Here is a 16,015-nt window from a genome sequence, read left to right as displayed (position 1 = left end):
ACACAGTGTGTATCTTTAGCCGATCATTGCTGCCACCTGCAGGACAGTATTTGAACTGCAGTTTGTGTTTAATTCAGCAGTTTAATTATTTAAACGTCAAAGAGCTGCTGAAATATGCACAAGGTCTGCCCAAGTAATTATCTCATCCATTATTAAAAGTGAATCATGTTGAATAACGTGTTTGTCTCATCATCATGTGAGCATTACTTTCTTTAATTCCCTGAAGACGAGGGGATTAGTGTCATTTAACTGTCTCCTGTTTTTCAAAAGCCTTTTGTCATCTTGTCATTATTTATTTGAAAAGCATTTGTTTCCCTTGTTGTTGATGTTGTTGAAAAAACAACACAAACAAAACAAACATATCGTCCTACACAGCATGGAGTCATTGACAGCACCTCTGGGCGCAGAATCTCAAAACCGCCTTTACTGATGTGTCGAATGGATTAATTGCCAAGATTTAACCACGACTGTTTGTGTGTAGATGCGTCAAGGCGCTTTCCTGGTGAATTCAGCGCGAGGGGGTCTGGTTGATGAGAAGGCTTTGGCTCAGGCCCTGAAAGAAGGGAGGATACGCGGGGCCGCCTTGGACGTCCATGAATCAGAGCCGTTCAGGTGAATATGACCACATGTGAGCAGCAGAAAAGCCTAGATAATCCATCCCTAAAGGATAATAGTCAATTTTGCATCTCCTTCTCTGTCGTTTCAGTTTTTCCCAAGGTCCCTTAAAAGATGCCCCCAATCTAATCTGCACGCCACACACCGCCTGGTACAGTGAACAGGCGTCGTTGGAGATGAGAGAAGCCGCGGCCACAGAAATACGCCGAGCCATTACAGGTATTCAGACATATTTAATTAAACTGTGTAGAAATGGATCTCACTTACCCACTGTTTTGTGGACTAGTTCAGTTTGCATTTTAGGTGTTACTATCTTGCAGGGTTCCGCAGGGTCTTAAAAAGTCTTAAAAGTCCTGAATTTACAAATCTACATTTAGAGGGGTCATATTTTGCTAAACCCACTTTTATTAGTCTTTGGTACAAATTTTTGTGTATTTGTGGAGCCTAACAGTTCATAAAGTTTGAATTTGAACCCTCCAGGTGCTGCAAAGCAATTTTTGTATTCATTTGGCAAAAATCAATTGGATTTCTACAACTCGTTTCAATTCATGCTTAATTTGTTGCGTCTACTAGTTAGATCATGACGTTTACACATATAAGGTCAAGACTTCCAACTAGCGTTTCTCCAAGTACATTATAATTGTTTGTCAGCAGCAGTGGTTGTAGTCCATACTGAAAATATGTCCAAACTTCGAGCCGATTACCTAAAATGTTCCCTATTTCTACAAGCATCAAATAGCCATGGCAACACAGATGGTACTGTGGGCACTGGGGGCAACTGGACTGAAGAGGCTACATGAAAAAAACAGTCAATCTGTGTGTCAGGAAACAAATCTTTCATTCAATAAACAGAAGCAGCAAAGGTTGGATGTAGCAAGCAAACAAGCTGTCAGTCAGTGCCTGCATGACAGACATTATTTAAGTTTATTAGATCAAAAATCCTATTAATGAAGCAAAATTTTACAAAACAAGTGGTCCCAGGCATAACAAACCCCAGTCCTGACACATATTGTAGCTTATTTCGGCATCAATCCAGTTGATGTCATCATGTCTGTGTGTGTGTGTGTGTGTGTGTGTGTGTGTGTGTGTGCTGATGTCACCATATCAGTTGCCTCTATATATGTGCCAAGTTTGAAATAAATTGAAACAAAATTGATGTTTTTTTTAGACATTTGAAATTATGCCCATTATAAGTAAATGGGAGAAGAAAAAAGATTTTTCAAAATTTCTAAAAAATTTGAACTTAAACCTACATTTCCCAAAATGTAATGACATCTATTCTGCATCACTAGCGATCTATAAACCCAATTTGGTATGAATTGAACCAGTAGTTTTGCTGCTACAGACATTTGAATTTCACCCATTATAAGTAAATGGGAAAAATAGGGAAGTAAATCTGTCTCATCAGATTTTGAATTATAACAGCCATTGAATTTCTAAGACTGAATTTTTTTTGTGCAGAAATTAAGTATCTGAACTTTTTGTCTCTGAATTCACCTATGTTCATACATTTAGAATCAAAATCGGCAGTGAGTGAAAGCTTACTACAAACAAATCTACCTACAGGTACAAATAAAGTCAACTTGAACTTGAACTTGAAAAAATATTCAAAATTCAGATCACACATCTGCGTTGACCGTCTTCCTGCATTGGTGTCACATGACCAACATAACGTAACTCAATTGGCTGGCTGTCGGTTTGACTTGAGATAGAATTGATTGCTTTTCCTTTGTGTCCCAGCTGTGTGATCTGAATTTTTCTGTCTGAATTTTTTGCTTCTGAATTTTTTGCATCGGATTTTTTTTTTATTCTAAATTTATGAACATAGTGAAATTGAGAGACAAAAAATTCAGATACTTAATTTCTGTGCAAAAAAATTGAGTGCTAGAAATTCAATGGCTTTTATAATTCAAAATCTGATGAGACAGATTTACTTCCATAGAAAAAAAGGATTTTAAAAATTCATTAAAAAAATATATCTTTGACCTACTGTTCCCAAAATGTAATGAGATCTATTCTGGGTCACTGGCAATCTGTAAACCAAATCTGGTATGAATTCAACCAATAGTTTTGCTGCTAGAGTGTTAACAAACAAACAAACAAGCAAACATATAGACCGAACCAAAAACAATACCCCTTGCCTCTTCTTTGGGGGGTGGGGTAATAATCTCCTCATTAAACTTATACTTTGACTCCTACGTTTACAAGAGAAAATCTTTCTAGCAACTGTCACTTCCACATCAGCTCTGTTTGAAGCCGACATTGTTTTCCTTCGGTTTAATTGCTCTCAAACCCACATGTGAACATTTGAGTTCCTCCGCTCACTGAAGTTCAATCCTCCTGCCACAGGCCGCATTCCTGACAGTCTCCGAAACTGCGTCAACAAGGAGTTCTTTGTTACCTCGGCGCCCTGGGGAGTGATGGAACAGCAGCCGCCTCAAGTTCACCCCGAGCTCAACGGTGCCGCCTACAGGTAGGAGGTAGATCTCAGACGCCACACAGGGGTCTGCTGTGCGTTCACCCTCTCCCTGCTGTTCACCTACTGTACAGTAGCTGGAGAGGCCTAGTCTCCATGTGCATATGTGCCGTTTATTTGTCACAATTCTGACTTTACTTTCCTAAATATCCTTCTGGGTCCGAGTTTCTGTGGCCTATTCTTCACAGAACTTGACCCACATGAATTGATCCCTTTCTCATACTCTATACTGAACTGCTTCTCTCACACAGCCGAGTGAACCAAACCATGGTACAGACCATAGCAACGGGGGGAATGCAGGACAAATTATATACCTAATACTCAACCAGGTAAATGAATGCTGGCCCACAGGTCAGAGCAGAGAAACAACATCATGACTGAAACCAAAACCCATTGATATGTAGCTTCTTTCTGCTTCACACTCTAACTCACCTGTACTGTCCCTGCCCGACATCTCATTTACCCCCAAACCCCCACCACCCTGATAACCCTGATAGGAATGTGTTTTATGCACTGTAGAGTCCTGTTGGTAACACTTTATATTAATGTATGTGTTATAAGTGTTAGTTTAAAGGCAATAAGGTCCATTTAATAAACATTAACCCTGTAAAGCCTGAACCATTAAATCATTGACAGAAAATTCCAGTTCTTTGAAACTGAAGCCATCATTGGTCCTTCTGAACAACCAAAAATTATTTTTTTCAAATATCAATTTCCATGTATGAGTTTCAATTTTGTATCATATTTGATACATTGGGTCTCAATGCACAAATATTATTTTCGAACAAACAAAAACATAATATAACACAAACATCTCTAACAAATTGGTAATTCCTTTTCAAAACTGGCGAAGTTCTGCCTCCTTCCTCATTAATGACAGTCTTGTAGTGTCACTGGAAAGGCCTCTGGTGAATGAATTCCACCCCTCTGGTGGATTATCTGTGTACTGCATGTATCTAATTGTATACATCAGGTTTTTCAAGGAAAAAAATATCACACTGATCATGTAGAGCAGGGGTGTCAAACTCATTTTCTTCCGGGGGCCACATTCAGCCCTATTTAATCTGAAGTAGGTTGGACCAGTGTAATAATAGCATGATAGCCAATAAATAATGACAATTCCAAATTGTTTTAGTGCAAAAAATAGTGTTCAGTTATGCCAATATTTACACTTACAAACTATCCAAACAAAAAGGGAAACCTGGAAAAACGGAATTTGTTAAGAAATATAAGTATAATTTTATCAATATTATGTCTCAACTTATCATTTATACATGTGCACAAAAACATTTAGTAACAGGCAGAAAATTGTTAAAATTGCACTTAATTTTCTTCATTTTGTTCAAGTTATTCACATTTTTGTTAAAGGATAGTTTGTTAATGTAAATATTTTCATAATTTAATGTTTTTTGCACTAAATCAAAGAGAAAAAAAATTGGTGTTGTCATTGTTCATAGGTTATTATGATATTATTTTTGAGTATGATGGCCTAACTTGCACTTTGCAAATTCATCTCGCGGGCTGGATTGGACCCTTTGGCGGGCTGGTTTTGGCCCCCGGGCCGCATGTTTGACACCTGTGATGTAGAGGGCTTCAAAACTCATCTATCAAATATGATACGTTTGGCTGTTCTGATAATAAGTGTGTATTATAGTTTGAATGGATCTTGAATCTTTAACAATGACAAAAATAAGTTTATGAAATTCAATAAATATGTGTGTAATGTTATTTTACACAACTGCACTAAACTCATACAGTTTTTTTAACAATCTATTACTTACAAGTGCTTATAAATGTCTCGTATTCTCACATTACATGGAGAGTATATGAGGACTTTGGACCTTGTTTCTTATTCATGAACACATAAAAGCATCTTAATATAAAACGTTACCTTCATTGGTTTAAGCAACAACCGTATTAATGCAACAAATAATTCCCGAGGAGTGAATTGAAATGATATGAAAATCAGCCACAGATTGCGGTGTGGTTGTATTTGTTCATTTTGCAGTAGGAGTTTGAGTTGTTTTTACTGCAGGTAAAGAACGAGCAGCTTGATCTTAAATGGTGGAAACAGGACGAGGCTGACACGTGAGCCTCACACCACAGTGTACTTTTCCCCTTTCAGCTCCTTGAAATAAAGGGTAGGTTCACCCAAATTACAAAGAGACACTGCTGTCAAGGATCTCAGAGATATCATCAGATTTTTCCATTTGGTTTCTAGCAAAATGTAAAATCCAAAGCAAATATATCAAACATCTACATGGCTTTATCCGACTAAAAAGACAAGATCAATTCTTTTATGTAATGCGGGTGAACCCATCCATTATAAAGTCCCCCCTTACATCAGATTAGGACCCCTAACATCGTCATTTACTACCTCCATACTGCAGGGACCCTCTCACTTTTAACCTTGCACCATTTCCAGTTGTTTTGTAGACAGAGTAAACCTGTCAGAGCTAAAAAAAAGGTGATGAAGGTTCAGAAAATGTCAAATTCTACTTCACTTATTTTACATTTAAGAACACCAGTTTTTTTTCTGTGTTTTAGACAAAAGTAAAATTACATTATGAAAATGTTTACATCTACAAACTATGACCAATCAAGTAGAATAAATGCAATTTTAACAATATTATGCCTTAGTTTATCATTTACACACGTGCATCACAACTTACAGATCACAGTGACAAGTACAAAGACACAAAACATTTAGTAACAGGCAGAATATTATTGAAATTGCACTAGCTTATTATTTGTGAAAGGATCAGGGTGCTTGTGTAGGTCTTGAAAGTCTTAAAAAGTATGGAATTTTGAAACATTTTGTGTGAAAGTTTTAATAAAGTATGGAAATAAGTTTCTCATAGTTGAATTTTAGAATATGCTGAAATGCACAAAATTTTGTTGGATAAGAAATACACAAGGAAAGTATCTAAAAGTTTGATATTATTTCACTAACCGGTCAGTACTGGAATGTTTCTAGTGAAACTTGTTTGAGTGATATTCATGCACTTTTGTGATTTTCTTATATTCTGAAAGTGTTTCTGTCAGTAACACATAATTTACTGCAAATTATACATTCATTCATTCATATGTTTATTAAAATGAACTTTTGTACTTCACACAACTACAGAAGATAATTAGGGCCCCTGGGGAAAAAAAAATTAAATTAAGGTCCAATATATTTTCTTTATTATTATTTTGAGAAAAGTCAGAATTCTGAGATTAAAGTCAGAACTCTGAGAAGAAAGTCAGAATTCGGAGAAAAAAAGTCTCAAACTGTTCGTTTTTGTTGTAAATATAAAACAAAGCCTGCGTGGAGGAGGTTGTATATACAGCAGGATATGATCGCAAATGTTTTATAACCTATCACATTTCTGCGGAAAAGGATTAGGACCACTGGGGGGAAAAAGGTCCAATAAATACTTTTTTTATTTTATTCTTAGAGAAAAAGACAGAATTCTGAGATTAAAGTCATAATTCTGACTTTAATCTCAGAACAATAATTTAAAAAAATATTAAGTCAGAATTCTGATGTTTTTTCTCTGGATAATAATAAAAAAATATTTATATTGGACCTTAATTTTACTTTTTTTTTTTTTTTTCCAGTGGCCTTAATCCTTTTCCGTACACAACAAGTACAATCTCAACTAAAAAAAGAGGCACACAAGTATAAAAGTACATAAAGTCAAGGTCTGGGGGAAAAAAAATAGCAGTTTTGAAAAAGTCTGGAATTTTTATTTGGATACAGAGCAAGCACCCTGAAGGACAGTTTGTAAATGTAAACATTTTCATGGAATTCAACTTTCCTACTTGACTTATTGTACATTTATGAGCCCCAGGTAATGAACCGTCCTGTGTGCGGCTGCAGGTATGGGACAGTTTTCTGAATGCATCCACTTGCAGGTTAACAGTTGGAGTTGACAGTCTGCTGTCTGTCCACAGGTTCCCTCCTGGCGTGGTGGGCGTAGCCCCCGGTGGGATCCCCGGACCTATGGAGGGGTTGGTGCCCGGGGGAGTGCCCATTGCCCACACCCTGCCCCCTGGTACCCACCCGTCACAGGCCACCTCCCCCAACCAGCACTCCAAGCATGGCGACCCCATGAGAGAGCACATGACTGAGCCGTGAGACCCCACCCCCCACCGCTGCCACCGCCTCTGCTGGCGCTGCTGGAGCTGAGCAGGGGAGGGGACGGGTAGCGGGGGGGACGCTCGAAACCCTGCGACTCTACCATCCGACCGTTCGCTCGACTTCAGCCATGTGAACCTACCAGCAGACTGCCAGCGGGGCAACGGGTCACACTTGGGATTTTTGTTTTGTTTTTTTTCTTTTTGTTTTTTTTTTTTTCATTTTTGTATGAAACCACACAGTGAGGACAGTGGACGTTTTCACACACATGAGCTGCCACACTAAAGACGGGGACTGCCGAAGATTTGAAACCCCTCCCCCTTCCCATGTTTGTCTTTGTTTCTCATTAACTCTTATCTTCTACTTGGTTAGTTTTTTCTCTTTTTTTTGCCTATTTTATGGGGAGTTTCTTCCTGCCTTCTGGGACCACGTGCAGGACAGAAACTTGATCCACCTCCCTGAACTAAAGGAAGGACAACTACTTCACATATATGACCCTCCAAGACCCCCCCCCCCAACTCCCTTGTTCCTTTACCTTTTTTACCCACTTCAGTGAGACCATGTCTGTTTTTTAATTTCTTCTGTTCATGTTATATTCTGTGTTTCTGTTGCAAGTGATTTATATCTTTTTTTTTTTCTTTTTTTTTTCTTTTTTTTTTTTTTTTTGTCTGTGTGAGAAAATTAACGGATTTCCAGTTCCGCTCGAAAAGCCAGTCGACAACAACAGGAGTACATCTTGTTGGAAATCATCCTGCTTTTTCGTCATGGCTAGCGACTTCGGAATGTAAGAGAAAGTACATGCGGTTTCCAGTTCAAAGAAAGAATATTTTGGCCTAAAATATAAAAAGATACACCAAAAAAAAAATTTAAAAGAGGAAAAGACTGCCATAAGTAGTTTCAGTAGATATTATCTGTTGAGTGATCGTCACCTGAAGTCAATGTTGCTGTTGTTACTTTTCCAACTGAGGTACCTAGAATATTTGGTTATGAACACTGTCCCAAATATAATGTTTGCACCCAAAGGACCTACAGTACATTGCAGCACCAGCTAACCAGGCAGGAAAGAGTAATAAAAAACAAAAAAAAAAACTGACTCAGGAAGAAAAAAAATCATAACTACTTTCATATGTGGCGTCCGATGCCCTGCAAATCTGTCCAAATCTGATGGAAAAAAAAAAAAAAAAGTTTGGATTATTGATCTTTAATGTCATCTTCTTTTCCATTGTGGTTCTTTTTATTTTTTTATATATCAAATGTGCGTTTTTTGATGTTGGAGGTTTTCAGTCCTGTTAGATTTGTATTGCCTTGTTAAATGTTCTTATATTCATAGTCTTACGTGACCCGCCCTCTCCTCCTCCTCTTCCTCCTCTTTCTTCTTCTTCTTCTTCTTCTTCTAGTTTTCTCTTCATTGTTTTCTGCTCTGATTAAACCTAGCCGAGGCCGCTCTCTGTGAGCCGCGGCGCAAACACACATACATCCCTTTAGCTCCAAGACGTTAGCAAGAGAAGGCTGCTAGCAGATCGTTTGGTTTTTAGTGTGAGTGTTTGTATTTGTTTCTTGTACAAGGTGAACATATAGCATACAGTGCAGCTGGAAATGAGAAATAAATCATACTGTTCTGATGATGAGAAGCTCTGCCCAGAGTTTGTGGAGTTGTTTTTTTTTTCTTCTGCGGTTCCTGAAAATGTGTTTTCCAATCTCAAACTGTTTGAATTTGTTGTAAATATAAAACAAAGCCAGTGTGAAGGAGGTTGTATATACAGCAGCATGTGATCTCAAAGTAAAAATAATAACATAATAAACTATCAAATTTCTACGGAAGAGGATTAGGGCCACTGGGAAAAAAAAAAAAAGGACCAATATATTTTTTAGCTTACCAGCCGACAAGCTGTAAGTTATTGTTGTCGTCGCCGTCTGTTGTCGTCTGTCGTCAGTTACAAAAATTTCAATTGTTGTCTTCTCCGAAACTACAATTCTGATTGACTTCAAACTTGGTATACAGCTTCTTTATGATGATGTCAACAAAAGTTAGTGAAATTATTCGGATCCAGATCTGATTCTGGATTTGGTGCGACTTTGAAAAATTTCCCCATTATAAAAGATAGGAAGTGGATCGATGCAATAACTCAGTAAATATAAATGATATCCAGTGTAAATTTCTACAGTCCAGCCCTGATGGGGAGATGACCAAAACATAATGTCCACATGCTGATCAGGATCTTCTTCTGGATCCGGGAACTTACGGAAAATTTCACATGGGCTCTTATGGGGAAAAAAATTCAATCGTCTTCTTCTCCGAAACTCCAGTTCTGATTGACTTCAAACTTGGTATACAGCTTCTGTATGATGATGTCAACACAAGGTATTGCAATTATTTTGATCCGGATCTGATTCTGGATTTGGTGCCACTTTGAAAAATATTCCCATTATAACAGATAGGAAGTGGATTAAATCAGTATCAATGATATCAAGTTGGAATTTGAATTTTTTACAGATCTGATTGGAATATGACCAAAACATAGGCTATTTCTGTAATATAATAAATACACAGAACTGGGTGATAATAAATGGCATCTGGGTACATTTCCCAAAGCTTTTAATTTGGCTGGTAAGCTACAGGGCCATTGGTCCTATTTTTTTATTATTATTCTGAGAAAAAAGTCAGAATTCTGAGATTAAAGTCAGAATACTGAGGAAAAAAGTCTGACTTTTTTCTCAGAATTTCTGACTTTAATCTCAGAATTCTGACTTTTTTTCATAGAATTCCAGCTTTTCTCAGAATTTCTGACTTTTTATCCTCAGAATTCTGACTTTTTTCTCCGAATAATAATAATAATAATAATAATAATAATAATAAAATATATTGGACTTTTTTTTTTCAGTGGCCCTAATCCTCTTCCATAAATTCCTCTCTCTTTTAGAGTGAAAAAGTAAAATTACATTATGAAAATGTTTACATCTACAAATTATGCTATAAAAATGTGAATAACTTCAACAACTATGAACCTGGAATTTCTTAAGAAAATAAGTGTCATTTTAACAATATTATGTCTCAGTTTATCATTCACACGTGCAGTACAACTTACAGATCACAGTGGATCTACAAAGATATGAAACATGTAGTTACAGGCAGAAAATTAGTAAAATTCACTTCTCTTAAGACATTTGAGGTTATTTATTCAGCTTATTCATATTTTTTTGTGAAAGGATAGTCTGTAAATGTAAAAATTTTCATGTCATTGCACTTTTTTACTTTGCCCCATAAAGACCCAAACAGCCACTGGTGACACAAACCATCTACTGATCTAAACTGTCTAATACCTGCTGATCCATGGAAATAATTGATGTAAAATGTAGTTTATCATCTTTTCATGGTCATCACATATGACCCATTTGGATGATCAGAGGCTTTGTAGTTACCGTGGAAACACTGTCATCTTCTACAACAGAGACCCTTAGTTTCACATTCAATTAGCAATATCTTTTTCTTCATTTTCTCCTCTGTTTTGATATAATTAACTCTGAATTTACTCTGAGTTTTCACAAACATCTTCATGATATGTGAATTAAATACAGGAAAATACATGATTTACACCAAAACATGCCAATACAGAGGATAATATATTAAAAAATTGGTGATAAATCAGTTAAGAAAGGTAGAAATGGAGAATTAATTTGGGAACAGCAGCAAAAGTAACACTGGGTCTTTATGGGTTAAAAGAGAAACATTTGGATTATTGTGATAATATTTTTCTGGTCCGACCCACTTGAGATCAGATTGCTCTGTATGTGGTCCATGAACTAAAGTAATGTTTTACACCTTTGACTGTCATTTTTGCATTTCACAAATTCATCCCACGGGCCGCAAGTTTGACCCCCCCCCCCATATATAGTGCATCTGGGAACGACTGACAGCACTACACTCTGGTTTTTGTTTTTCCATTTTCCTATGTTACAGCTTTATTCTAAAATAGATTAAATTGACTTTTCACCTCAAAATTCCACACATACAGTACCTCATAATGACAAAGTGAAAAAGTTTGAAACTATAAGAAACATAAATATATCATGTACATAAGTATTCACAACAACATGACAGGAGTCCATCTGTGGTAAATGCACCTGACTGGACACGAAGACTCCTGTTCCACCAGGACAACGACCCTAAACACAGCCGAGGTAATAAAGTAAAGCAGTGGCTTTGGGACGACGGAGTGTCCAGCCAGAGCCCACACTGGAACCCCACTGGACAGCACCCCCCCCCATCTAACCTGATGGAGATGGAGAGGTTCTGCTAAGAACAAGGGGAGAACCTGCATGAAACTGCAGCCATAGGGGCGTCGATGGATGGATGGATGGATGGATGGATGGATGGATGGATGGATGGATGGATAGATAGATAGATAGATAGATAGATAGATAGATAGATAGATAGATAGATAGATAGATAGATAGATAGATAGATAGATAGATAGACAGACAGACAGACAGACAGACAGACAGACAGACAGACAGACAGATAGATAGTCCAACCAGTTTCTCAGACACCACTTATCCAGTTCTTTTTCAGATGTCACATGTTCTTTTCCACTAGTACAGGTGCAGTGCACAGTTTGATGCCGGAATTTCAATTTTGGGATTTTTTTTTTTTTTTTACAAATTTTTCAAAAGTTCACCTTAAAAATTAGTCCAACCAATTTCTCTGACACTATTCATTCCACTGTTTTCAAATTTCCCACACGTTCTTCACATGTGCCTTACTCCCAATTCTTGCTTTTTTACCTTCGCCAAAGAGGTTCTGTTTTTGTCAGTGTCCGTTTGTCTGTCCATGTGCAAGATAATTCAAAAAGTTATGGACAGATTTGGATGAAAATTTCAGGAAATGTTGATACTGGCACAAGGAACAAATGATTACATTTTGGTGGTGATCGGGGGCGGGGGGGGCACTGATCTGCCTTAGTAGAGGTCTGCGCTCTCCATGTGCTTTTCTAGTTTGTTTTGGCTTTTTTTCCACGTTTTTTAAAACATTGAAAGTTAAGACTCAGAATTCATGCCTGGGTGGGCAGAGTATCAGTGAAGGGCAAAGTGTTGTGTGAACGAGCGGGGGTTTTAGTAAGGTCTGTTCACTGTTTCACTTGTTACCTCTGCCAAGGAGGTTCTGTTTTTGTCAGCGTTGGTTTGTCTGTCTGTCCATGTGCAAGATAACTCAAAAAGTTATGGACGGATTTGGATGAAAATTTCAGGAAATGTTGATACTGGCACAAAGAACATAGGATTCAATTTTGGTGGTGATTGGGGGGGGGCACTGATCTGCCTTGGTGGAGGTCTGCGCTCTCCGAGTGCTTTTCTAGTTTTTAATAAATTTACAAAAGTTTCAAAGAAACTTTCGTCACTTTGTCATTATGAGGTATCGTCTGTAGAATTCTGAGGTTAAAAAAAAGACTTTTGCTCATGAATGACACAAGCAAATGTGAAATAAATAAATAAATAAAATGTAACGCTGGGAATACTTTCTGGTTCCACTGTGCCTGAAAATGAACCCAGAGGTGGGGAGTGTTTAGGATTCAGTCTGTCACTGTTTTCAACATGACAGGATTCAGCTGATCTACATGTTTCTCACATTCATGTTTAGACCGAACGGCTGGACTGAAACTGGAGTCGACGCCACAGACTTCAACAAAGGTAATCTTAAATACAGTACATGTTTGTATATGTCATCCCTTTTGTCCGGTTGTACTGAGGAAAAAGGACTCAAAATAAGTGAAATTATCTGTCCATGCAGCAAGATAACTTCACTGACAAGATTTCTTGACTTAAAATTGTTAAATCTGGAAACAGGCGTGTCTGCAGATGTATTTAGAAGGTTGAATAAGCATAAAATGCTGCTTTTAAGATGAGATTACTTCAAATATAACTTTTTACAGCCTCAAAATAAGTGAAATATACTAAATATAAGCTGAGTGAGCTGGCTGCAAGAATTTAAGTTTTAAAATAAGACTAACAAGTAGAAAAAAATTTAAATAAGCATTTGATTCAGCTGAAAATGAGCCCTTCCACCAGGATTCAAACCCTGTACTGTACTGGAGTCCAACACCTTACCTACTGAGCTGAGCAGCTCTGGTTAAGAACCAAATAATTTGCAGTGAACACATGACCTGGACCCTGGTGAGGGCCGGACCCCCACCAGGCGCTCGCCCACAGGCCCCAACCCCAGGCCTGGCTCCAGGACGGAGCCCCGGTAACCCTCTGGGCCGGGTCCACATTCCCTTGTTGTTTCTTGTCATGAAGGGTTTTCTGAACCGTTCTTGGTCTGGCCCTTCGCCTAGGACTGATCTGCCATGGGAGACCCTACCAGGGGCCATGGGAGACCCTACCAGGGGCCATGGGAGACCCTACCAGGGGCAACAGGACCCCCACAACACAGCTCCTAGGGTCATTAGGGCTCTCAAACTCCTCCACCACGGTAAGGTGATGGTTCAAAGAGGAGCTAATTATTATTTTTTTAAATCATTTCAAATATTTTTAACTTTTTTTTTTCTTTTTAAAATAAAAAAAAAAAAACTGTTTTAATTTTTTTAAATTTAATTTTATTTTTTTATAGGAGGCGAAGGGCAGAGGGTTGCACGTCTGACTTTTTTTCTTTTTCTTTTACCCACCACCACCCCCCCTCTTCGGAGGATAACTTTATTTTTAATTACAGCAATTTGGTTTTTATTTGTATTTTCTAAATTTTTTTAGTATTCTTGGGTTTTTTTTTTTGGTGTTGTGTTTTTTGTTGTGTTTTTTTTTGTAATTTTTTTTTTTTTTTTTTTTTAACTTTTTTTTTAAAAATTCCTTTTCTTTTACACGCCACCACCACCCCTCTTGGGAGGACCACTTTATTTTTAATTACAGCCGTTTGTTTTTTTTTTTATTTTTATATATGTTTTTGTTTTGGTTTTGTTTAGTGATTTTTATTTACTTATTTTTTTTCTTTTTTTGCTTTTCTTTTACCCACCACCACCCCCCTCTTCGGAGGACAACTTCATTTTTAATTACAGCACTTTGTTTTTGTTTTTTTTGTTGTTTTTTTTTCTAAATTTTGTTTTAGGGTTTTTGTTTGTTTTTTTGTTTTTTTTTTTTGTACATTTTTTTTTTTCTTTTTTTCCTTTTTATTCCTTTTCTTTTACCCGCCACCCCCCCCCCCCCCCCCCCTTCAGAGGACAACTTTATTCTTAATTACAGCAGTTTGTTTGTTTTTGTTTTTTTTTTTTTTTTAAATTCTAAGGTTTTTTTTTTTTTTTTTTTTTTTTAAGTTTTTGTTTTTTTGTAAAATTTTACTTTTTTTTTTTAAATTCACTTTCTTTTACCTGCTACCACCCCCCCTCTTCAGAGGACAACTTTATTCTTAATTACAGCAGTTTGTTATTTTTATTTTAAAAAATTTTCTAAGTTTTTTTTTTTTTTTTTTAATTCATTTTCTTTTACCTGCTACCCCCCCCACCCCCCTTCGGAGGACCACTTTATTTTTAATTGCAGCAGTTTGTTTTTTATTTTTATAATTTTTTTTTTTTTTTTTTTACTTTTTTCCCCCCCTGTTCTTTTATCCACCACAACCCCCCCTCTTGCTCTGACATGGCCCCTGACTGGCCAAGAAGACAGTCCCCTGCCCTCTGCCAGGGGAGGAGGGCAGGGGGCTGCATGTCTGGCCTGAATGGTCATGGGCCACCAGAGAGCCAGAGGCGGTGGGAAGGGGGCGTCTGCCTCAGAGTGTTAGATCAACTCATGTAACCTCATTTTCCACAACAACCAAATATCCTATTACAATGATGTAAATTGAATAAATGTACTAGTTTATATCTCTTATTAGAGATAAAACACATTGTTTGGATATTTTCCTTTTGGTTAAAGCACAAAGAGAGAGAGGGGAGCAGAGACACTGAACATATACACTGGTCTACAGTTTTTTAGAAATTATCTGCCTCAGAGATTAAATGTGCTAAATGTTACGTATTTTAATCAGATTAATTGGAAAACAAATGACAAAAGTGCTGGTTTGCTGATGTTTTGATGGTATATGATAAAGTGTTCTTCCACATATATGTTGGTTTCTGTCCATTTCTACAACAGATTTGTAAATGTTCCACTGATAGAACCTGTACAGTGAATGTATCGTCATGTGCAGACAGTGTTTGAAGTAGATCTGGTCGCTCTGACACTAATATTCCTCTGGAGTTAAACCCATTTTCTCGTAGATGTATATGCTGAGGAGCTCCTGTATCAAAATGGAGGATTCCAGTCCATTCCTCTTTTACTGTGGCTCAGCATTTAATTAACTTTTATCAGATTTGATGGTTTAGTCACAGAGTTTCTCATACCCAAAAAAAGTTATGCTTTTCTGTCACAAATGTGGGAACGATGGTCTGAAATTGCGTTAAAATGTACAAATCAGTGAAATTTGTCTTGCCTGGCCAGCCTGCACTCTGCACGCTCAGCACCACTGAACCTCTGATCCTAGAATCGCCCCTGGCCGACCTTCAGAGGAAGGTTCTTTTCATGGCCTTGTTGCTGCAGCGGCTGTAAATATTCAGGCCACTAGAGGCCGCTACAAACACAGATGGACTCAATCTGAGAGCAGGAGGATTGTGCACATACTTTTCAGATATTCTAACAGTAACAAAAAAAGTGAAAGGACAAGCAACAGGGGAGTAAAAACCATCAGGACACATTTTAGTTGGACATTCAAAAAGGTTTTCCTTTAATTTTTTTCCTTGTTTTGCCTGTTTCTTTGCGTTACACTCTTTATAGTGAAGTCAGGCCTA

General features: G+C 37.5%; 1 long non-coding RNA gene and 1 pseudogene across 1 annotated transcript; both read left to right on the top strand.

Annotated features, from left to right (window-relative positions):
* The window catches only part of LOC115434110 (YLP motif-containing protein 1-like), a 47,525-nt pseudogene extending 38,683 nt beyond the window's left edge, over positions 1-8,842 (top strand).
* Positions 5,704-6,249, top strand: LOC115434111 (uncharacterized). Its single transcript, XR_003937474.1, has 2 exons — positions 5,704-5,929; positions 5,964-6,249. It is a non-coding gene; the product is annotated as an uncharacterized LOC115434111 (long non-coding RNA).
* Positions 8,843-16,015: the final 7,173 nt, after the last annotated feature.

This window comes from Sphaeramia orbicularis, chromosome 15, assembly GCF_902148855.1.
Source record: "Sphaeramia orbicularis chromosome 15, fSphaOr1.1, whole genome shotgun sequence".
Lineage (NCBI taxonomy): Eukaryota > Metazoa > Chordata > Actinopteri > Kurtiformes > Apogonidae > Sphaeramia > Sphaeramia orbicularis.
The sequence above is the reverse complement of the archived record's forward strand: the minus strand, read 5'-3'. Positions and strand labels throughout refer to the sequence as shown.